Below are 24456 nucleotides of genomic sequence, written 5' to 3' on the forward strand. Positions count from 1 at the left end.
AATGTAAGTATTTAGTGCTATTACTTTTCCTCTCGGCACTACTTTTACTACATCCCACATATTTTGATAGGTTGTATTTCTGTTTTTTCAACTCTATGTACTTTTTTCTTTTTCCTTTTTTTTTTTTTGTACTAGGGAATGAATTCAGGGGCGCTTTACCACTGAGCTATATCCCCAGCCCTTTTCATCTTTATTTTGAGACAGGATTTTGCTAAATTGCTGAGACTGGTTCTAAACTTATGATCCTCCTGCTTCAGCTTCCCCAAGCAGCTAGAATTACAGGTGTGTTTAGGCTCTATGTACTTTTTTTAATATTTATTTTTTATTTTTAGGTGGACACAATATCTTTATTTTATTTTTATGTGGTGTTAAGGATCGAACGGCATGCTACCACTTGAGCCACTTCCCCAGCCCTCTATGTACTTTTTAATAGTCAGAAATGTATATTATTTGTTGTCCCTGATATGCTCTCATACAAATGAAGCCATGAGGAACTTCTGTTTACTAACATAGTTCTCTTCCATCTCCTGAGTAAAAATGAAAAAACAGAGAAATGCTCAAGGGTGCGTCTGAAAACAACTCAAAGATATTATGTCAATCTTGGAAGCTAGTCATTAAGAAACCACATTGATGGCTGGGGGTATAGCTTAATGATACATCCCCAACACCACACACACACACACACACACACAAAATGTTGGAAGAAGGAGACATAGGGACACTGTCAACCCAGCCATTTATGAGTTTCTGATGATCTGGTTTTCTCATGTGAGAAAGAAAGTTTGAGACATTTGCCAGCCAGTGCACACCATATCAGTCCTGTTTTTAGTACTGAAACAAACAGCATTTTAAGAAGATATTAGTTGGGCAGGGTGGCAAATGCCTGTAATCCCAGCAACTCTGAAGACTGAGGCAGGAGGATGATGAGTTCAAAGCCAGCCTCAGCAATTTAGCGAGGCTCTAAGCAAGTTAGTAAAAAAAAAAAAAAAAAAAAAAAAGATGTTGACTTCTTTACCTATAATAGATTTTATGAGAAACTGGATTTTTATGACTTTTTAAAAATTGTTATGTAATAATTGTACATATTAATGGGATACAGAGTATATTTATCATTTTTTGTGTGTTGGGAACATTCAACCCTCTTGTTATATTTTAAAACATATAGCAAATTATTATTAAATTCGGTCACCCTACATTTCCACAGAACACTAGAACTCATCCCTCCTATCTAAGTTTGTACCCATTACATTACTCTTATTATATTGTCTTGAAAGACATCCTTTTAAGATTTATTGTCTGTGTATTTATTATTATTTCCTTTGAGACTTCTCTTTGGACCCATGGATAATACAGTTTACCAACTCTTATGTCTGTTTTATATGTGGTGAGTTTTCTTCATATGATCAGGGATAGGCTGTTTTCCTCCGCTATTGAATTGTACTCACCCAGCACGGCCTACTGGGAATGTTACCTCCCCAATTTATCTTTCCCTCTGTGACTCTGCCAAAGCATTTAAATTTGAAACTCTATGGCATTCTTCGTTTAACTTTTCAGCTTGAGTGTTTGGGGCACCATTGAGCATTAGTTGTGCTATGTTTAAGGACAGAACTATGATTTATTCTCCTCTTTGTCTTAATTCCTTTATATCCACTCAGCTCCCAGCATGGTGCCTAGAATGCATATGGGCTTTTAAAAAATTTTTAACATTTTTTTTAGTTGTAGATGGACAGAATACCTTTATTTTATTTTATTTATTCATTTATTTATTTTTATGTGGTGCTAAGGATCAAACCCAGGGCCTCACACATGTGAGGCCAATGCTCTACCACTGAGCTACAACTCCAGCCCTAGAATACCTATGTTTAATTCACTTTTTGAACATTAACATATTAATGAACAAAGCCTGTGACCTTTGAACAACTCCCAGAGGGCATCCCCACTCATCCACGCTGGAACCCATTTGAGAGTGGAAAACAGTTCCACAGAACACACTGCCTATTTTTTGGAGAAATTTTCTGGAGCCAGGCCCAAGAATCCTCCAGTTTTGTCCTGGCTACACCCACAGCTTCAATGGATGTCTGGGAGGAGACTGGCGGGTAGAGGCCATTCCCTCTGCCACTGCCAACCAACTGGGATCAGACTCATAATGGGACAAGATTTTCAGAGGTGGCAAGTGAGAAGTACTGAGCTCCTGCCCCTGCAGTTGGGGAGCGAGACCAGGGATGACATTCATGATAAAGATGACTCCACTCACAAGAGGCTACTGAGTTAGTTTTGAAAGGTCCTGGCAGAGTCTTTGTTTACTTACATGCATTAACAAGAGTACTTTCTTATGTTTCCCTCTTTGGGGCTGAAAGGCCCCTCACTAAATACAGTTTGACATCTTTACCAATTGTTCATTAACCATTGTTCCATACTTTGTTTCCTTTCTTCTTGTTTCTGCTAAGGAGGGGAGTGGGACCCGCCTGGTCAGTGACTGTAAATGGGACTGTTTATTCTGTGATGTACCCCACCTTTCTCCCTGGAGCTCATTCTCACCTCCACAGATGGCTCCTTCACTGTTGACCTCTCAGGCTGGCCCTTGGACCCTAAAGTTTCTCTCTGGTGTCTCTGAACATGCCCACTGCCTCATAGACCAAAATGGTGATGACTTTGCCCCGTCCTGTACTGCTGGTACGTGAGTAGGCTTCCTATATCAAACACGGTCTAAACTGTGGCATTTCCAGAGTTGTAGGGTAGGGGGAGTACATTTCAGGCAAAGGGCTTCATGGGCACACTGCAACAGAGACTGATGAATGGCTTCAGCTTCTTGGAGTAAGAAAGAGCAGTGAGGGCCAGAGGACTTCTTGCTTGTCCTGTAGCCCCCACACGGCCATTCTTGCCTCCTGCAGCCTGTCTCTACAAAACCCAGCGCTACTGTTCCTTAGTGTATTCAAGACCTAAACAGTGGCTCCCCAGTGAACTTGATCTTGGCTACACACCTTGCAATGGCAATGTCAACACCTACCCACTCCCTTGGGAGTCAAAACCGAAAAAGACATCTCCTGCCACAACCTCACCTGACCAAGGGTTGGATCTTTTGGGAGCTTGACTGAAAACAGAAGACTCAGTTGAATTTACCCAACACTGATATCATAAACCACTGGTTGCAGGGTGGCGGACACTACTTCCAAAGTTATGTTCCATTCATTCTGAAGTCACTGGATAAATAGTGACTGAGAACCCACTGAGTGCCAGCTACAGTTCTAGGTCAGGAGATGAGGACTTGTGCTCATGGAACTTATAGTCTGAGAGAGAAGACTGCCAATTAAACCCTCCTCCAACAAGTAAAATTTATATATGTGGGTGTTATAGTCAACACCCTCCACCAGGGCCACTTGTAGTTAAACAGGTGGAGCTTACTGCTTATTGCTTATCACAATGAGGGAGATCACACACCAGGGAGGACATGGGGCATCTCAGTAACAGGATGTTAGAAAGACACTATAGTAGGATTTGGGTTTTGATAGAGTGGTTGAGGAGAGTGCCCAACAAAGTGGGGGTTGGCTCCAGATTGGTGTTATTAGAAAGCAGGAATAAATCCATGATAGGATAGCTCAAAAAATCTTATCTAAAAGAACAGTTTTGCCAAGTGCAGTGAAGAACACCTGGAATCCCAGCTACTTGGGAGGCTGAAGCAGGAGGATCACAAGTTCGAGACCAGCCTGGGCAATTTAGTGAGACTGTCTCTAAATAAAACAAAGACAGGCTAGAGTGAGGTTAAAGATGAAATTTATAAAGAAGCAGCAGTTTTTCATATCAATCAAAAGAGAAAGATGCCTGTTATGTTGTGGTTTGGACAATATGCATGCTTTATCATCTATGTTTGGACATGATGTTAGAGTGGTCTTGTTTCTGCCTTGACCCTTCTTCATCATAGACTGGCGTTATCTGATATTGATGTTCTGTGAACTTGTTCATGTTCAGTGGGAGAGTGCCATGGCCTAGCTGTGTGTGCAGGGCCAGGGCCAGCTCCTGGATGTCAGGCACAGTCTCCATCCATCTCTGTATATGTGTTTGTTTGGGTGTGCTCCTTGACTTATGATGGAGGTTATTTCTTGAGAAGCCCATTTTAAGTTGAAAATATTCTCAGTCAAAATGCATTTAACGTGCCTAATCTACTGCACATCCCAGTTTAGCCTATCCCACCTTATATGTGCTCAGAAAACATACATTAGCCTATAGATGAAAAAATCATCTAACACAAACCCTATTTGATTTTATTTTAAAATTTTTTTTATTTGAAATAAAATAAAAGTGCATTATAGTTATGCATAATTGTGCATTACAGTTATATATAATAGTGGGATTCAGTTTGACATTCATAAATGCATATAACATAGTTTGCTCCATTTCAATCATCAGTACTTTCTCTTTCCCTCCTCACCCCTCCCCGTCCCCTTCCTGTATTGTATCAGTCTTCTATGTATTTATTTTTAATTGGTGACATATATATGTGTGTGTATGTGTATATATATATATATACACACACATATTGTATGTATGTATATACATATATACATACATATATACATACATGTATATACATACATATATATACATACATATATATATGCATACATATAATTGGAGTGTATTGGGATATATTCATGCATGCATATATCAAAATTTGATCAATTTCACTCCCCAGTTCTTCCCCTTTCCTACCTTGCCCTCATTCTACTAATCTCCCTTCTATCTTCATGAGATCACAAATCCTATTTTATAAGAAAGCATCAATTTCATGTAAGTATTTAATACAACACTGAAAGTGAGAAACTTTGGTTGTATGGATGTGCTTTCATTCCATCTTAAAGTCAAGAAATCCCTAAGTCAAACCATTGTAATGTCATCATAATGGGGTTACTTTAGGGTGTTTAGGAAGCCCAGTGTGTTACAGTGACATTTGAGCAGAAAACTGAAGGAAGCAAAGGAGGGCACCTTGCGGTGGGGAAGAAGGTGAGGAGATGGGGACAGTCTGGGTAGAGCCAGCAACAGTGGAGTCCTTGAGGGGGAATCATCAGGCTGGCTGGTGTGAGGCTTAGCATGGGGGTCAATGGGTTTGGAGCAAAGCACTCAGGGATAAAGAGGTGGGAGATGACAGGTTAAGTATTGGACATAGCTAGATCAAGGCAGGCCTGTGGGCAGCATAAGGACATTGGCCTTCACCCTGAGTGTCGTAGGAGCCATTAGAAGGCTTCTAGTGCACAGCCATAAGGAAATTTTGTTGTAAATAGATCTCCTGGCTGTGTGAGAGTGGCCCCCAGGGGCAATGGTGGAGCAGGGAGATGAGTGGTGCAAAGGGCTGGAGAGAAGATACCACGGGGACCAGTCATGGCAGCAGCAGAGTGCTGTGAAACACCCGGACTCTTCAAGGATTTCCTGATGGCTTGGAAACAGAGTAGGAGAGAAGGATGCCAAAGTTTTTCACTTAAGCAAAGAAAAGATTGGATTGTGCTTTCCTGAGATGAGAAGCCTCTCTGGAAGAGCAGCTCTCTGGAGCTCAGTGAGGGCCTGTTTAGGTTGAGATGCCCTGAGACATAAGTGGGGAGATATGGAGTAAGTCGATGCATGTGTGGGCCTGGAGCCCACAGGAAGTTGGGGCTGGGGGTGTGGATATGGGATTTACCAAAGTTTATAAGAACATCATGACTTCATGGTCCTACATGAGATCAGAGTGTGGATGTAGGTAGGAAAAAGTTCTTATATATCTGCACTCGATTTCTGTGTACTCCACTATTTTTAAGTTTGAAAGGTGAAGAGAAAACACAGAAGAGATTGAAAGGCATATCCAAAGAGGTTTGGAGAGGACCAAGAGTTCAATGATCTATTAACAAATATGCATTGAGTTCAACCCAACATCCAAGAACTTTTAAGACTTTAAATTCTGAGCCACCAGAAATACTGGGTAGATGGCAATACTGGGGTGGGGAGGAAGGTTTAGGCAGGACTGTAGGCTGACATCAGGCATCTGTTCTTCCCTCTTGTTAAGAGAACCTTGACTTTGGGGAGGCAATGTACTCAAAATTTCCCAGATGCCCTTCCAATAAGATATAAACAGAAGTGTGATATGCAATTTCTGCTTAAATGGTGCTAATGCAGCTGAGAGGAATACATTTTTTGCTCTTCTACCCTTATTCCTTCCTGTTGTCCAGAATTTGGATGTTATAATCAGAGCTCCAGCAGCCACCTTGGACCTTGTAAATGGAAACCAAGGATTAAGGATGACACAATGAAAACATAGAAGCCCATGTTCCTGGCAGCTGTTGAGTTGTCAACCAGTCAAGGATTGCTTAACTTTAGATCTTTTGAATGAGCAAGAAACAAACTTTCATCTTATTTAAATCACAGTTAATTTTGGCTTTTCTGTCATATGCAGAACAAGCTAATTCTAACTTATAGATTTGTTCATAGTTCTTCAAAACTGGGAAGACAGCTTATGTGCACTAAAGATTAAAAGATGATTGTTTATGGTCCCTGCTCTCCCAGAACTCCCTGTACACCCAGCTGGCCTGGTTGGCATCAGGTTATTTAATGCTACTGGTAAGAGCTATTATGGTGGATGTGTTCCTGAGTCCACACCAGGACTAAGGCAGATGGTAAAGCAAGCTTCATCTTTTTTCCTCCTTTCCTTTCAGATCATATCTAAATTCAATAACTCAACATGTGTTCTTGCTCTGATTTCATTCCATTGACTATATTTGATTTTAATATATTCCACTACCTAATTTAAGCCTTGAAGTTGAAGAGGAGAAAATGATAATGTGGACCAGATTTTAGATGGTTGGCACTTATAATTTCTCAGAAAACCTGTAAGGAATAATAAGCAATGGTTAAGAACTTGCTAGGAATCAATTTTGCATGTGAAGTTTCATCCAATCAACAATTATATAAATACTCTAGCCCTAGAAACTTGGCAGGATGCTAAAACTACAAATATGATCTGTGTCATTTCTTTAATGGAGCAATTATTTTGATGTTGTGTTTTCCTTTTGGAAGGTACCTTAAAAGTACACTTGGCCAGCTTTTCACCTCTGGCCAATCCTGCTCTTAAATATCTGAATCCTAGTGTCTTAAATGTCTCCAGATCTGGGCCAAATGGAGATATTGAACACATACCGGGTGCCAGGTTCATTGCATATATTATCTTACTTAATCTTTACAATAACTCTGCAAGAAAGGTTTTAGAATCCTCCTTTCACCCATAAGAACCAGACCCTCAGAGGGTACCAGCAATCTGCTTACAGTCATATATAGCTCATGAGGAACAGAGCTGTTATTCAGATTCAGAACTCACACTGCTGTTTGCCTGTACATCAAACTGTTTTCCCCCAAATATCTTTGTTGGTGATGCCTTCTCTATTGTCTAATAGCCTTTTAAGCCAGGGAATCTCTTATGAGCAGTGTAAACAGATTTCTGCCCCTGGATTCTATTTCTCAGTTTCCACTAGTCACAATCCTAACCCTCTTCCAAATCTTTTGTACATTCCCTTTCTCCTCTATCAGCCTTCCTTGCACCTGCATATCAGCATGATCTCTGCTTTCTGGGAATTCTCCTTACTCCATTCTTGGCTTTTATGGCGCTTATCACTTTATTTTACCAAGGTTCTTTGTATTTTTGAGTGATATACTTTAATCATTGATTTTCAGTAGGAAGGAGAAAAGAAAGGGCAAATTTATTGCACACTTTTTGTCTCCTTTAATCCCCTGAATAATCCACTGAGTAGTTTTTATCTGCCATTTTACATATGAAGAAACTGGACACACAGCAGGCTGAAGAGGTGGGATGATTTGCAAACACGGATTTGCAAGGACGTCAAATTGGAATTACAGATCGTTCTCTCCACACCCCGCCCCCTCAGACTAGCACTTCGCAAAGGCGTCCATTAAAATGGTTCGTGAAATAAATTAATGGATGGGCGGATGAATGAATGAGTATTTAAAGGCTGGTTTATAAAAGAAATTTAGTAAAAAATGACATAAAAGAGCTGAAGTTCCGCTTGAAATATAGATTCCTTGTACACTTGGGGTTTGGTGGCTGCAGAAAATCACAAACGTTCGGATTAAAAAAGAAAGGGCTCCCTTAACGTTGAGACAACTAAAGTGTGACTTTGCGAAGAAGTCTACAACGCCTGTGATTCCGGGACAGACGCGCAAACTACAAAGCTCCCTCCTTCGGAAAGCTCTGGAACACCGTCACATTCTGTTCCCATACTCGGGCCTCTGGGGGAGGGCAGCGCCTGTCCCTTTAAGAATCTGGTCGAAGTCCTTTTCCTTGCTCTGCCCCGCCTCCCCGCGATACCGGCGCGGTCTGGACGCCCACCTCTTTCTGCTTGTGAGGCGGCACTATGGGTTCGGACGCCCATCCGTCACAGAGGCGCCACCTCTGATTGGCTGTTACGCTTCGGGCCGGGAGGCGGGGCGGGAAGGCCGGAGAAACTAGTTTGTTGGCGGCGCCTCGGCGGTACCGCGGCGGGCGCATTCGGGGCCGTGGGCAGCCGGTCAGGGGAGGCGGCGCAGTGGCTGCGGAGCTCGTGCGGACGGCCAGGGGTCTCTGAGCACGGCGGACGGCAGCGCCCGGAGCGGTGAGTGCCTGGGCTGGACTGAGCCAGGCTGGGGGCGCCGTCCTCTGGCGGGCTTGCGTCCGCGCTCCGGCCACCGCACCGGGGACTTGTCACCTCCCCCGGGCTGGACCCGGTTCGTGGAGTCCTGGGCAAAGTGAGCCTCCTCAAGGCCATGAGTTCTGGGAGGAGCGCAGAGGGACTGGGGTCCCGGAGCTGCCCCGGCTACCGCGAGTCTTGGGGCCACTGGGGTAGGGGACAATGTGGGGGGAGGGCGGCAGCACTTAGCCACCCCAACCCCTAGCCCGGAGTCCTCCCGTCGCGTCTGTGCCTGGGGACTCCGCGAGGGTATTTGCTAAGAGCCCTGGGCGAGGGAATGAATTGTTTTGCAAATGGATGTTGCGCACGGGAGCTGCTACTTTTCCCCCTGGGAGCGGTTGATTCATTGAGTCCACACACTCTCTTTTTAAAAAATTACTATTGATCCTGGAAAACGGAGATTGCTTGTCTTCGAGGATATGAGCGGCAGAGCTCTGCGCCCTGGCGGAGCGAAGTCCCCGTTCACTTGGGCCCTGCCTGGTGCCCTGCGAGGAAAAAGAATTGAAATGTTGGTCTACTCCAGCCGGGTCCTGGAGCCTGCTACCCTTTTGCCCCAGGCCTTGTATGCCCCACTAGACAAGAGTCCTGTATCTCTGTGCGTTTCACGAGAAGGGAGAAATGGGTAATAGTCCCAAAGTTACACCCACCTGTCCAGCTGGGTGGTGGCCAACCTGGCAGCTCCAGAGCAAGTATATAGTCTGATTCTTCTTCCCGCATCTTGACCTGGCCCCGGGATTCCTCCCTTTCCCCCCCTTCCTTTTCTCCTTCATAGTTGTTTTAGCAGCTTTGCCTTTGGGGAATTGTGTTCCCAGGGGCACCAGACTCCTTTTTTGTGTGTGTGCTGCTGCTTCAGCCACCCCAAAGTTCACTCCCACTGTCTTTGAGGTAAGAAGAATTTTCATAAAGACCTGGTCAAAGGAAGTGGGTGGTCGGCCCAGGCCCCTTCCCTTTAATCTGGGTTCTTGAGTCCTGCTGAGCTCCCAGTGCTCTCTCTCCCTTGGGGAAGGCTCACTGGGCTCTGGCCCTCCCTGGTGAGTCAGGGCAAAGTGTGTCAGGTGTTTGGGTCCTTTGGTTTCACTCTGGCATGGCAGTGGGTCAGGGAAGGAGGGAAGTTGCCTATGGCACAAGGACCAGACTGTGACTTGAGACTCAGGCCTTTGGTATCCTGGGACTCTGTCTCCCCTTTCATAGGTGGAACTGATGCTCAGTGGGCCTATGTGTGCCGTTAGGATTTCTGGGTGATGTTGGGAAAGCATTGCAGCTGGGGGCTGGGAGGAGTGGGACACAGGGTCCTCCCCACCCTTAGAGTTGGTCTTTCTAAGACCTGGATTCCTGAGTTTCCAAGCTGTGCCTGTGGAGCCTGACAGAATTATCTTTTCCCAGGCCCCACAGATATTTCAATTTTGATTAATTTGTTAGGAAGTGACTCCAGGGAGGTCATTAAGGAGAGTAGACAGAAATGGAAGAGTAAACCTTCTTCCTGGGTCTCAGGCTGCTGCTGAATTTATGTGTGTGGTGTAGAGACAAGAGCTGTGGGCAAGTTGCACGCTCCACATTGGAGGCGGCTTCTGTAGCCTGATGTCCTTAATGGCATCTTAAACCTGCGGGCACCCAGTGTTGGGAAAGGAGACCAGGAAGAAAAGAAAGAAATTACCCTGTGCCAGACTGTACAGTCTGCAGTGAAAACAGGCCTGGTTCTTCCCAGTATAGAGTGAGTGTGTAATTTAGTGAGTGGTTTTAGTCATTCATTCCTTCATTTATTATTTCATTCATTGTTTCAGACTTGACTGGGGACCCTGCTTTTAGGGACCTCCTAGATGAGAGGGTGCTGGCATGTGGATCAGGGGCCCTATCAGAGTACAGAGAACCCCAGTGATTAATAAAGGCAGCAAGGGAAGCTGAGGGGACACTGAGGAAGAGTGCAGGTGGCAAAGGTGTCCTGGAGAGAGGATGCCTGGTCTAAGATAGAAAAGGCATGCCTCAGCCCAGATTCTCCTCTCCTGCTACCCACCCACATTTCTCCCAGAGCCAGTTCAGGTTGATGTCAAGTTAGGGCACAGGTGAGGTCAGAGAGAATGCAAGTGAGAGGTGATGGAGAGGTTCTTCTCAGCTGTGGTGGTCTGCTCTGCATTGGCAGTAGTCCACTCACAGGAAACTGGGTGGCTTCTGAATGCGAGGGGTCCTGACAGAACCTACCCCATTGTCCCTAAAGACCAGCCCATGGCCTGACCCCTTAGTCCTTCTGTAACATAGGGTAGTGGGGGTGTAGCCTGGCCAGAGGGGGCTGTCAGAGCTGGGACAAGCAAATAGAGTGTCTAGACAAATGAACTGACTGACTGAGATAGTGGTTTTCGTCTAATGTGGTAAATTTCCTAATTGAATTGCCTGCTCAGGGCTGTCGAAACATTTTCCCCAAACCAGGAACACTTAGTTTGGACAAGTGGAAGGAGTGGCAGGAAGAGGGAGAGCTTACGTATCTGCAGCTTTTAGTCACACCATCCCAGCAGGACTTAATCAGTCTACATCTGTCCCCTGGTGATTGCAGCCACCTTTCTGCAGGTTTCAGCCCCTTTTCTGGACCACCTCCCCTGGGCAGCACCAGCTCCATTACTAGTTCTAAAGGTAGCAAAAGCTGATACCAGTGGCTTTAAGCCATTGCCTCACCACACTGACTTCAGGTCCCTCAAGGGCCATTAGGAGGTAGGAGTTTGGGGAATTAGAGGGACAGAGAATGGCTTCAGGGATGGGCAAGCTCTCCGTAAGCCCCTCAGTACAGTATCAGTGGAAGGAGTGCAAGCTGTGGACCCAGACTGGGGCTCCATGCTGCTGGGTGTCTGTGACTGAATTCTGTAACCTCGCTGGGCCTTACTGGCCTCTCCTGGGATATCCTAAAGATTAATAGTCTCACCGTGTAGACTCCTCTAGAATCTTCTGGCACCAAGTGGACATTGGTCATAGCCAGCTTCCTTTTCCCCTCACCCCATTCCCTGGGCACAGACTGAGGCTGGGTGCTGGCTTGCAGCCCTTTCTTGGGCCTCAGCCGCCTCCCTGCTCCTTCCAACCCCTGTCTCAGTGCCCTTTTGGATGATAAAGGGTAGACAGACACATGTGGCTTATTGACCTGTTTTTAAAAGTGACAGCTCTGTGGTCTCAGAAATCCAATTTAGTTGGGAAATTGCACAGTGTTTTCTGCAAATGCATAAAGGTCTACCCAATCTTTCTTCCCCTGCTGAGGCTCCCTTGGGCTATCCCTGTTTCAGCGACTAAGGCCTGAAAACTAGCTCCACCTCTTCATCCTGCCGTTGGGTCCCTCAGACCTAGAACCTGTTGGCAGAAAGAGCACTAAAGTGGTGGGAGTCCCACCTGTCCTGCCCCTCCTGGCTGTGTGTCTCTGCAGGCCCCCTTACCTTTGTGAGCTTCAGTTTGCCTTTCTACAAAAATGGGCATTGCTCTTCCATGTAGTGTTTCTGTTAAATGTTTTCCTGTGATATCTGAAAGATTCCTGCAAGCTCTGATGTCAAGCAGCTTTACACAGCTTGGGTTGTTGGCTCAGCCCTCACAGGTAGGAAGAATTTGAGAAGCGGCAAGTGGAGTCCAGAGGAGCCATGTTAGAAAACAGGAGCTGAGTGGATTCTGGTTCCATCTCTGCCTCTGATACATACTGTGGGCTTTGGGGTTACTCTCCCTCTCTGGACCCTCCTCTTCCCTGTCTAGGATGATTCTGGTAGAATGAGAGGAGTGCAGTAGCTAAGCTCCTTGTTTCCTCATCTTGACGACTGGAGATGGATTGGGTTTTCCCAGTATCTCCAGAGGGATAGGGCTCTTCTTCCAACCTCCCTTAGCTCCCTGCCCACTCCTTCAGAGTTTGGGGCCTGCATATGCCCGTGGGTGAGGGGACTGGGGAAGCCAGAAGACTGGGTCAGGAAGTACCAGTCTGGGCCCAGGGGGAGCAAGCATGGGCTCAAAGGAAGATGCCATGTGGGTGACTCACTTTGCTCACCGTCACTGACTGGTCCTGGGGAGGGAGCTGGGCAGCAAATAGAGGAGCCCCTGCTCTGTAACAGATGGGATGAGACCTTGCCTGTGGGGTTTCCCCTGGGCACAGAACCAGAGCCACCAGAGATAGTCAGAGTGTCCCTTTGAACAACAGGGATTGTGAGGAGATGAGGGGGACAGAAGGAGGAGGCTGAGTGCCAGCCTTTGCCCAGGAGGCACCTGCAAGACCTGTTGGATGGCTCCTCCCACTGAGCATGGCCGTGGGAGAGCTGTGGCTGCTGCCCGCCTGAGGACCACATTCACCTTGTGCGTCACTCTCTCCACCTCCACAAGATCAACGCCTTTGCCTGGCAGCTGTGTGGAAGTAGGGTACAGAGATAGGAGGGACAGAAACAAAGAAGCCTTGCATGTTCTCTGCCTATTCCTGTTGAACCCCCAAGGAGGGTCTGACTGCACCTCAATCTCGGCCAAACAGAATTAATTTCCTAATTAAGATAAGAGAAGCATTCCTAGTCCAAACCTCAAGATGAATTGTCTGCCAGGTTTGCAGTTGGCCAGGTTGATTTGTCTGGGTAGAAGTGAGGGCCAGGAGTCTTTTTCTAAAACACCATGACAGTGCATCCAGCGTCCAGAGTGTACATTCTGCTTCACCAGAGCTGGGCCTGTGAGTCCTTGGTCAGCAAGTCCCTTGACCTGTGAATGCCTCTGTTGTGAATTGACAGTCTCAGAAATAAGGGAGAAGGGTATCACAGGCAGTGAGTATCTTGGCACAGTGCTGGGGTGTGAGTGGCATGTGGGGAGTCTGCCTCAGTTTGCACATTGGAGAGTAAGATCATTGTTGGTCTCTATTCCATTATGTCCAATGAGTATTTTTTGCCGTCAGTTCTCTGCCAGGCTCTGGAATTCAGCAGAAAACAAGATGAGGCCCCACCCTTCTGGGACTCCTGTTCAACTGAGGGAGACAGATAACAGACCATATAAATGCAGCTGTAGGAAGGGCTTGTGGGGGCGTGGACAGGGAGGTGAGAGAGAAAGGATCAAGGGGCGGAGGAGCCACGTGGATGGAGGGGGTCTAGGAAGGCCTCTGTGGGGTGGTGGTGTGTGAGCCAGCCATGAGAAGATCTGAGAGAGTGTCAGGACTGGGATGGCACAGGCTGGAGAGGGGCGTGAACGAGGCACCAGGGAAGGCTGCAACCATGACGTCGTATGGTCTTCTGATGCGTAGGGAGACTAAGGAAAATATTGTGCTTTTAAGTTATCTTTTTTTTTTTTTTAATTAGCACACCAATAGGTTCTTTTTATAAATGAACAATAGAGGGGGGAAATAACAAAACGTGATATGAAACTATGTCCCTCTCCCTGGTATATATTCACAAATATAGATTATGTATGGATTTTGATTTTTCCATTATTTGGATCCTACTCAGTACTCTACAACTTCTATCACTCAGTGTGTGGAGAAACTTTTACCCTTTTCATGGGCACATAATATTCCGCACTGTGACCAGACCACTATCTTTCATCCCTTTGTCTCCTAAAGAGATACTTTTGGGTCATGCCTGATTTTCCTCATTACAAGCAATGAAGTCTTGAACATCCTTGACTGTGCATCTTTATGAAAAAGTGAGACTGTTAATTTCCATCATTAAAGTCAGATGCCTTGCAGATAAACTTAGTTTTATTTCTCCACATTTTCACCCATCCTTGATATTATTCACATATTCAGTTTTAGTTAACATGATGAAGCAAATCTCATTCCTTTAAAAAAAAAAAAAAAATTGATCCAGTGTATTCAGGCTTTCTCTTTTGATTCTAATCCGCCTCTGTTTTTCCAAAGGATCAACATTTAGCCAGGGCTAGTTCTGCCTCCTATTGGTCTCCTGGCCTCAGCTGGGGATTGAGCAGAGCTTGTGGCCCTGTGTATGCATCTGTGAAATGAGGCCCTTTAATCCCTGTCCAGCCCTGCCCCCTGCTAGCTGCTGTGCCCGGTGCATGGGAAAACATTCCTGGAAATTCATTTTATGCTCAGAAGCTCTGCAAACACAAGGAGGCATGGCTTTTACTAGTGAGGGCCAAATATCTGAAGGCTGAAACATTTGAGTGAATTCAGGGTTTCTAAACAAGAGTGTATCCAAGAGTTGGCCTGGGATGACTTTGCCTATGGTCAGCGGAGATGGCTTTAGGTGAGATGCAAAGAAATTCACCTGTCCTGAGAAAAGTTTGGCTCAGCTCCAGAGCACCTCTCAGAGGCCTGGCCAGTCGGGGAGTTGCCTCCTGTCCCACCTGTAGCAATGAAGAAATGAGCTAGCAGGACAGAGAAAGTTCCCTCACCACTCCATGAAAAGGCTCCAAAAGTTGGCCACCACAGACCTGTTAATAGAGATCAAAGGCTGCAGCTCCAAAACTTTGTTAATTTCCATGTATATTACTTTGGGGGTCTTTGTCTGTATTCCTGTAACAGAAAGCTTCAAAACAAGCAGAAGATTTACCAAAAGGCTCTTGTACTTGATTTGGAGACAGAAGCGGGCCAGGGAAAAGCTATGGAGACTAAAGGAGAAAGAGAAGCCGATCTTGAATGGTGGAAACCAGGCCCTTGACAGAGGAGTCAAGGGATGGTGGGGCCACAGCCAGGGCCCCCAGGGGAATTCATTACTGCCTAGTGGCACTCATCAGGCTCTTCTGTCATTTCCCAAGTGGCCTTGCCTCCCACCCTTGGAGAAGCAACATCCAGTTTGGCTGCAATTCCCCTGCTGCCCTGGGGATGATCAGGACTGAGCCCCAGAGGAGGCTCCTGTTATCCCAGGCAGCCGGACCTGGTTGAGACAGGCATGGTGGGGGAGGTGAGAGGGCAGTCAAGGGGACAGTGGGGCTCCCAAAGGCCTCTCGAAGGGAGGCCTCCTCATGTGTAATTTGTCTAGTAAGGAGAGGGAGGGCTGAAGGGCACTTTTGCTTTATTGGCCACCCCTTGATTCTGAAGACTGAGTGTTTAAGGAAGTGAGGAAGCGTCTCACTCTGGAGATGCCCTGGAGGTGGGGGCACCAGTGGGCCACTTCTGTCCTGGGCACCGCTTGCAGGCAGGTGTTTCACTGAGTTGGAGAGAGGTTGGATGGCCAGGTTTGCTTTTAGGCACTGGGACTCACTGGGATATCTGCATTGCAGGAAATTGCAGTTGCTATTTTTACCATTTCGTCCAGGACTTTTTAGTGGAAGGTACAATTACATGCAAAATTTCAGGGTTTGCCTGGCCAGCTTAGCCCTCGGAGCCGGCCATGGGCCAAGGCAGGTCCCCCTACAGAGTGGTCACTTGGTGTGTAAAGCAAGATATCTTTGCATATGGACTCACAGCTACCTTGTTGCTGGACGGCATCCTAAGCAGTTTCCAGTGCCCGCAGTTTCTTCTAGGCCAAAAAGAGGACTTTGCTGGGGTTGGCCTAGATAATTGCCCATGAACACCTCATAATTGGCTGCACATGCAATGGTGAGGCCAGCTTGGTGAAGCCATGTTGTTCCTAACAGTTCAGGAAGTTGGAACTTTATTAAATGAAATTATTGAGAACCCATGCTACCCACTGTGCTAAATGCCAGAGCTAAATAAGACAGCCTCCACTCTCAAACCTCATACAGCCAGCAATTGAAGAATGCAGAACACTTCACGTTTTCTCAGAACCTTTTAGATGAGCACCTGATATGCTTTTAATACATATACATTGTGGCTAGAGGCCAAGTGGGCCTGCACAGTAGTCCCCCCTTATCTGCACTTGGACTTTCATGGTTTCAGTTATCCGGGGTGAACTGCAGTATGATACTATTAAATGCAAAATTCCAAAAATAAATAATAACTTTTAAATAATTTTTGTTACAATATATCTTACAATAGTTCTATTTTATTGGTTATTATTGACTTCTTTCTGTGCCTTATTTTTAAATTGAACTTTTATCATATGTTGTGTGTATAGGGAAGAACATAGTATCTCTAGTGTTCAGTACTCTTTAAGGTTCTGGGCACCTGTTGGAGGTTGTGGGATATGTCCTCCAAGGATAACGGGGGCTCTGTATTAGTTTCTATGGCAACATGGCAAGTCACCACAAGTTGAGCAGCTTAACATATTTATTAGTGCATGGTTCTGCAGGCTGGGAGTCTGGGTTAGCTCAACTAGGTTCTCTGCTTCAAGTTTCACAAGTCCAAAATGAAGGTGTCAGGTGGATGGGCTCTCCTCCTGAGCTCTGGGGAGATCCTGTGTCTGAGCTCTTTCTGGTTGTTGGCAGAATTGGGTTCTGGGTAGTCTTAGGGCTGAGTTCCCTCCATGCCACCTGCCCCTTCCATCTTCAGCCCTGCAGAGGGACTTCAAATCCTGTTCTGCTTCGAAAACCTGACTTTCAGTCTGTGACCAGCAGGAGAAAATTGCTTTTAAAGGGCTCATGGACTAGGTCACACTCACACAAATAGTCCCCCTCTCTTCAGGTCACCTGATTGGTAACATCATTAATTACATCTGGAGCAAAGATTCATTTCATTTGCAAATCCCTTTGCTGTATGGAGCAACATGTTCACAGGAATAAGACCCCAGGTGGAGATCAGGAGTCATCTAGGAGTTCCACTGGCAGGATACATCAGCCACACCAGCATTAATAACAGGAGCTCTCATGAATTGAGTGAACTTTACGTTGCCCCTTGTGCTTAACTCTTGATGTCTTGTCTCTCAGTTAATTTTTAGGACAGTACCTTGAGCTAGGGGTAGTTACAAAAGCCCCCGATATCCTTGGAGGACATATCCCACAACCTTCAACAGGTGCCCAGAACCTTAAAGAGTACTTATCACTAGAGATACTATGTTCTTCCCTATACACACAACATATGATAAAAGTTCAATTTAAAAATAAGGCACAGATGGGCTGGGATTGTGGCTCAGCGGTAGAGCGCTCGCCTAGCGCACGGTACCTGGGTTCAATTCTCAGTACCACATAAAAATAAAGGCATTGTGTTGTTCTATCTATAAAAAGATATTCTTTCTCTCTCTCTCTCTCTCTCTCTCACACACAAAAAAAATAAGGCACAGAAAGAAATCAACAATAACCAATAAAATAGAAGTATTATAAGTTATATTGTAACAAAAGTTATTTAAAACTTATTGTTTATTTATATTATCTTTTTTCCAGATGAGAAAACTGAGACTCAGACTATAAGTAACACAGGCTGTTTTTACAGGTGCTAGCATTTGAAACCAGAGACACTTCATAGCCAGCCATTCTGCTAGGCTAGTTAGGATTAGTTTCTCCAATTTGCTTTGTGTGATTTACGGACCACTATCCAGAACAGGGTTGAGGGTGGCTTTTCCCCATCTAGCATTTAAAATGTTTACATATGAAACATGTCAATCATACTTCAGATGGCAGACTCTGGGGACCTTTTATGTGGGTTTAACAGATCTCTGGATCATTTTCATTTTTTACTCCAGTAAATGTTGTGGTTAATCCACTTTCCATTCCACTGAATTTATTGAGCATCTAATGTGTCAATCTAATGTGAACATCTCATATGACATAGAATATGTCCTCGCTCGAGGAGTTGTAAATATAGATAGGGGCACAATACACAGCAACATGAAGAACGCTGACCAGCAGTAGGAGAAATGTGACAATACTGCATGCAGCAAAGAAACAGAGGGAGTTAGAATGGTAATTCCAGGAGAGAAGACAGTGGTGCTTTATTATTTACCACATCCTTGGCACTTGTAGGCCTGGCATATTGTAGGTACCTAGGAATTAATCATTGCATTAATTTTTTTGAGCATCTGCTATGTACAAGGCCCTGTACTGATGAACAAATGTGAAGACCAGAGTGCGTGACCTGATAAGGATTATGGAGGAAGAGGGGCTAGGGTGGGCAGTGGAGCTAGAACAGGGGCAACAGATTGAATGAGGTTCAGATGCCAAGCCTCCTATCAGGCTTTTGAGCAGGAGGGTAGTCAACAAGTAACCATCTGGTACTGTATTAGTGGAAGAGGGGAGACGTGGGGACAGGGGCTCTGGGCTAACCCAGTCTGCAGCAATAAAGGTAGGACCAGAAAAGAAAACCTAATGCACAGATTCATCATCATGGAAGGTTTAATGGAACTTGATGGCTCAGCGATATGTTAAAAGTGTACATGAGCAAGTGACTATTTATGGATACCCATGTATTTGCTATAAATATACATACATATGTAATTTCAAGAGACCTAGAATCATCAACTGCAATGCCCGAGCTCAGCAGCCCATGCATGGTGTACTTTTGCTGCCCAAGGCCCTGCCCTCTGCAAACCACCAAGTACTGTTGTTTTGGAGGAGATCAAGGTGGTCCATGGGATAGGAAGCCTTCTGCTAGTGAAGGGAGGAACAGAGCAGGGCAAGTGTTTTAGTAGGTGATGGCCACCTGTGGGTTAGAAGGTGCTGGATCCCCTGGCAGCTGGCTATGTGGTAGTACAAACTGGGGGAGGGGGAAATGGAGGGCCCCATACAGGTCCCCACACTTCTACACAAGTTTCTTGCTCTAAGTTCTTAAAAGAAGGCATGATTAATGTGGAGATTAAGAAAGTTCTGCCATGCAGCGTCCTCAAAGTGAGATTGAGGGTTCACAGGTCAAAACTATTTTCACAGTAATTCTAAGATGATGCTTGCCTTGTTCACTCATTTTCTTCTGGGTGCATAACTCTGTACTAGTGTTTTCCAAATGACCCATGCACTGTGTTACAAAATCATGCCTGGGTAAACGATCCATTCAAAGTGCAGGACAGGCCAGTGGAGGAGAATGTCAGAGTACAAAAGTTCATAGACAGAGGTTCAGATTCCACATTGCAACAAGCCTTAAAGAAGCTACCACATGTCAGGTCTTAGTGTAGTATATCACAGAAGTGTGTCCACAGTGATCCAAAAAGACTCTTAAAATCTTCTGCCTTGTCCAACCACAGGAGACTGGGCTTCATAACCTGTAATCAAACCAACTCAGCAGGTCAAGTACAAAAGCAGGTAGGAGAATCCAGCTACTATTGTCAATAGTTTTTTTTAATTAATTTATAAAAAACAACTCTTATTTATGCTAAGATGTTATCATTTGAATCTGGAATGTCCCCCAAAGTCTGATGTGTTGACAGCTTGGTCCCCAGTGGATTATTGGAAGGTAGTGGAAATTTACCCACTAAAGGTAAAGTAGGACCTAGTGGAAGAGGTGGGTCACTGGGGGCATGCCTTCAAGGTGGATATTTTGTCTTCAGACACTGCCCTTCTTCCTGCCCACCATGGGATGAGCAGCTTTCCCCCACCACATGCTCCCTGCCTATTTCTTGCCATAGGCCCAGAAACAGCAGAGCCAACTAACCATAAACTGAAACCATGAGCTCTAATCTTTCCTTCTTTAAGTTGTTTTTCTCAGCTATTATGTCACAGCCGTGGACAGCTGACTAAAACAACATATAATGGGTTGATCCTTTCTTCCTTCTTCCTTCTAGGGGTGGAACCATGGGTCTGTGTATGCTAGGCAAGGGCTCTACCTGATCACCCCCCAGCCCTATTTTTATTTTTTAATTAACATATACATTTTTCTCAGTTTTAATTTTGAATATGGTAAATCTCAATAGACAAAACCACATAAACAAAAGTACCTGGGGGCCTCAATCATTTTTACATTATAAAGAGATCCTAGATTAAGCAATCTAAGAGTGACTATGTTCCTGTAAGTCCCTGCAAAGCTGGCACCAGGCGTCAGGCTCTGTGTTGAGTTGTGTATATCCAGTTCCCCTATTTAGTTGTTCAGCAGTCCTTTATGGTTGGTGTAGTTTTCATGTCCATTTTACAGATGAGAAAACTGAAGCCCTGAGAATGTAAATGTGGGGCCCAGGTCTCAGCACGGAAGTGGGAGTGCTGGGACGCAGGGGGTCCCGGATTGACATGGCCTTGAGCACTGACTCCAACTAAACCATGGATGTGTGCAGGTCACTTATCTTCTGGGCACCTGAGTTTTCACATCTGTACTATCGGGCCAGTGATGCCTTGCAAAGAAGTTGAGAGGACCCAGTGAAAGTACCTGTAAGGTTCCCGGCACAGAGGCTCTGCCCTCCTGCTTACTCTGTGCTCTCCTCATGGGGAGAGGAGGAGTTGTACCATTCGCACCAGCACAGCTAGGGAGGAACAGAGCTTCTGGAGACGGGAGGAGCTCTACTGCTAACAACTGCTGGTGCTTTACTCTTGTTTTTTCCCTGCTCTCTGATTTGTTCGTTTTTCTCCAGGCCGCTCATTGAAAGTGATATCTAGGCCAGCATGCTTTTAACGGTTCCATCTGTGGCACTAGACAGCAGGAGGGAGCGCCTGTTTGCAGAGGGCCGGGTAGTCCTGAAGAGGAGGGAGGAACCCCCTTGGGATGCTGTGCTTGCTTTGAAGGGAGCTCTGCTCACGTCCCTCTTTTTCTCTCTGGCTTGCTCTGGTTACGCTGTTTCACCAGATGGGAGAGCCTGAGTGTTGGGCTCTTGACCCTTCTGTGACTAGAGCAGTGGTGTCCCTTTTATTGGCTCTGCTCTTGCCTAGACCCATAGCTGGGCTGGCAGATGACTCCCAGCTCTGGGGGACAGGGACAATCAGTCCAGCAGCCCTGCTGAGCTGATGGGAGTGGGATGTGACCTGGAGTGGTTGGATGGCACCCGCCATACACCTGATGGACAGGGAGGGGCCTGTACCTCCCTCCCTGGATGGGAGAAGCTTCTTTGTTGGAGGGCTTTAAGCATGGCTTGGCACAGCCTACCTGGGAAGCGGAACTTTTAGGACAGTGTGGCATCAAATCTCCATCATTCTCCAAAGAACTTTTCTCAAGAGAAAACAGTAATTCAGCCAAAGCAAAGATGTTATTTGGGGATAAAAATTCAAAAAATTACGGGTGAATAGATAATAAATTATGGTTCTTATATATTTCAGAGACATTAAAATTTATAGTTGACAACCACAGACGTTGAGGCGCCAGGAGATTCCTGTGGCTCCTCAGCATGTGCCCACAGTAGGCCTTCAGACAGTCTTTGCGCAGTACTGAATGTAGGATAGAAAATGGCAATTCTGTGAAAAGCTAAGGTAAAAACAGTGTAACACAGTATCTGTCATTGCAACAATTTTCAAATGTATTTATTCATTTTATGTGATGCTGGGGATGGAACCCAGAGCCTCATGCATGCCGAGCGGTATACTCTCTGCTGAACCATGCGCCCAGCCCAGTTGCAACAATTCAGAACTGTTTATTTGTGGATAAAAGCTGACAATAAGAAACCAAACTGGAAAGAGTTCTTCTGTTTGCAATGTTTCTCAGACTTCTATTGTTAGCACCCCACACCCCAAAATCTTTTTCAACCTTTTTTTCTAAATTTGTCCACCCCCATTAAATTTTAATACCCTTGTAGACCTGTGTGTCTCTCAGTGTACTGTGTGTATCTGCTTTGTACATAAAAACAAGACTGTTATCTTTCTCATTACTGTTGTGTTGTATTTTTCAGTAAAAGACAACAGATTGAGCTCCTGAGTTCATCTTGGCCTCCTTCCTTGGTCTGCAGAGCTGTCTGAGCAGAAGGGCACTGGCCATTGTGACTACATCTGCCCTGGGCTGGGTGTGTGGCCCACTCAGTTGCTCCCGTGGGAGGGTTCTGTTGTCTTCTTTCCTAGCCAGACAGCTTTTCTAAAAAAGATAGGTTGATGAGGAACTGGCCAAATCCATATGGTGCCTTCGAGTAGCAAGAAAAGCCCTGGGAGAGGTTAGGCTCCTTCCCTAAGATGTCCTTTCTCACGTGGGGTCTGAACACAGAACACAAAATGACCTGAGATTCTGCATCCCACTGGACCCATTGTTGCTCAGGAGAGAAGTGAATTCTTTTTTTTTTTAAATTATTTTTGCAGTGCTGGGGATTGAACCCAGGTGCTCATGCATGCTAGGCAGGTGCTCTACCACTGAGCTATATCCCCAGCCTGTGAGACATGAATTCTTACCTGCAGTGGATGTCTTGGGGTACAGGCCTTGATTTGCCTAAAGATTTTGCTGTAGTGATTGTGCCAAGGCTGGTGAGAGGCTGCTCCTTGGGGTAGATAGAGAGGACATCATCCTGGTGCCAGAAGCTGGTGGTAAACTTCTGTGGGCCTTCTTCTCTGTCCCCTCTGGTAGAGGGGAAAGAGTGAATCGGATATGGATTCAGATGCCACCCCTTCCCCAGTTTTGTGACATTGGGCTGTGTAGTGCTGTTGTTGGAACAGACTTGAGCCAGAATCCTGGGCTCTGCCCACCACTCCCCAGGGGGTTGGGGGCAAGTTTCCTAATGTCTCTCTGTCCAGTTTCCTAACCTGTAAAGTGCAGGTTCAGCTGCACTTAAGGCTTTGGTAGGGATTAGATTAGTTACCACACAGAGCTCTTCGTTAATGATAATGGCTTTTTTATCTGTGAATTGCAGAAATAGTAGGGTATATGGTAGGATTGCACTTTGTGGCTCTTTTGCGGGCCAGTGAAGTTGTGTGACTGGTTTTGGCAGGTGAGTTGTGAGCAGAAAGAGTGTGTATCCTTCCCAGGCCAGGCATTTAATCAGTGCTATGCTTTCCAGAGCCTTCCTTTCTCTCTTTGGCACAGTGATTGGTGACGTGGTAGCAGCTCTGTCTGGTTTCCTGAGCGTGACAGGAATAAGGTGAGAGTGACAGTGATAAGGTGAATGCTTACTACAACCACAAAACGTGGTATGAGCAAGAAATAAATCTCTGTCCTGTGAAACCACTATAAAGTCTGGGGGTTGTTTGTTGCTGCAGTGTAACCTTACTTATTCTGACTAAAACAGTCATGACCATATTGTACTTGGTTGTCAGGATTAAGTCTGATAACGTAAAATGGTCAGTGTGAAATTAAGTACATGGCAGTCATGTCTTGACTCCCTGCCTGACCAGAATCCCTCCTGACCTACTGATTCTTGCAGCAAGTGTTGCTTCATCTTTCAGCAGGTTCCACAGGCCTTGACCCCTCACCTCCAGCTCTGTACCGCCTTTGGCAAGACAGAGTTGCTGCCCAGGTCAGGCCCAGCACAGTGAACCTTCCTTAGGGAAGACATCAATCTCAATAATGCCCATCAACCTGTAATAATAGCTCCGACTCCCTGACCACCGTGGCTGCAGTCAGCCAGGGACATGACCATCGATCACAGGATCTTTGGTAGCTGGCCTCCACCAGCGTGCTTAACGTTGGCTAAGTCCAGTGAGAAGCTGCAGTGGTGCTGCACTGACATGCGTGCTGTCCCTGCCACTTTTCCAGCCCTGGCTGTCGGCAGTGGGGGCCACGTGCAGGTCCTGGGATTCCTTGCCTGCCTAGGCCCTGCGTGTTGGGAGGTGCAGGTATGAGCGGGCCATGACACTGTTGAGCTGGTCCTCAGAACAGCAGGTGGAGACCAGGTTGTTCCCATGCTGGGACTGGGTGAGGGTGTGATTCTGCTCTGTTAGGGGAAGCTCAGGGGTGGTGGCCTGCCATCCCGCCTTTCACAGGGAGCTGTTTGATGCAGGGACATCTGGGGTCCCCCTGAAGAGGAAGCCTATTGTTACACTGTATAGTGATAGTCTCTCTATTCCAGACCCTCTAGACCCACTCTGCATTCTAGCACAGCCCTGGACAGACGACTGGGGGCCCAGGGAAGGGCCATCTTACCACTGGGCCAACTGACTGAACCTCTTCCCATAATAAAAAAGCTCAAAACCAAAATAAATAAATGCACATACAGTGGAATACATA

General features: G+C 45.9%; 1 protein-coding gene across 1 annotated transcript in view; it reads left to right on the forward strand.

Moving 5' to 3' along the window:
• Nucleotides 1-8482: 8482 nt before the first annotated feature.
• Klhl25 (kelch like family member 25) overlaps nucleotides 8483-24456 on the forward strand; it is a 32847-nt gene continuing 16873 nt past the window's right edge. The window contains exon 1 of the mRNA XM_027922398.2: nucleotides 8483-8624. The gene's annotated coding sequence lies outside the window, so the exon portion shown is untranslated. The remainder of the gene's footprint in view (nucleotides 8625-24456) is intronic.

This window comes from Marmota flaviventris, chromosome 2 (assembly GCF_047511675.1).
Source record: "Marmota flaviventris isolate mMarFla1 chromosome 2, mMarFla1.hap1, whole genome shotgun sequence".
Lineage (NCBI taxonomy): Eukaryota > Metazoa > Chordata > Mammalia > Rodentia > Sciuridae > Marmota > Marmota flaviventris.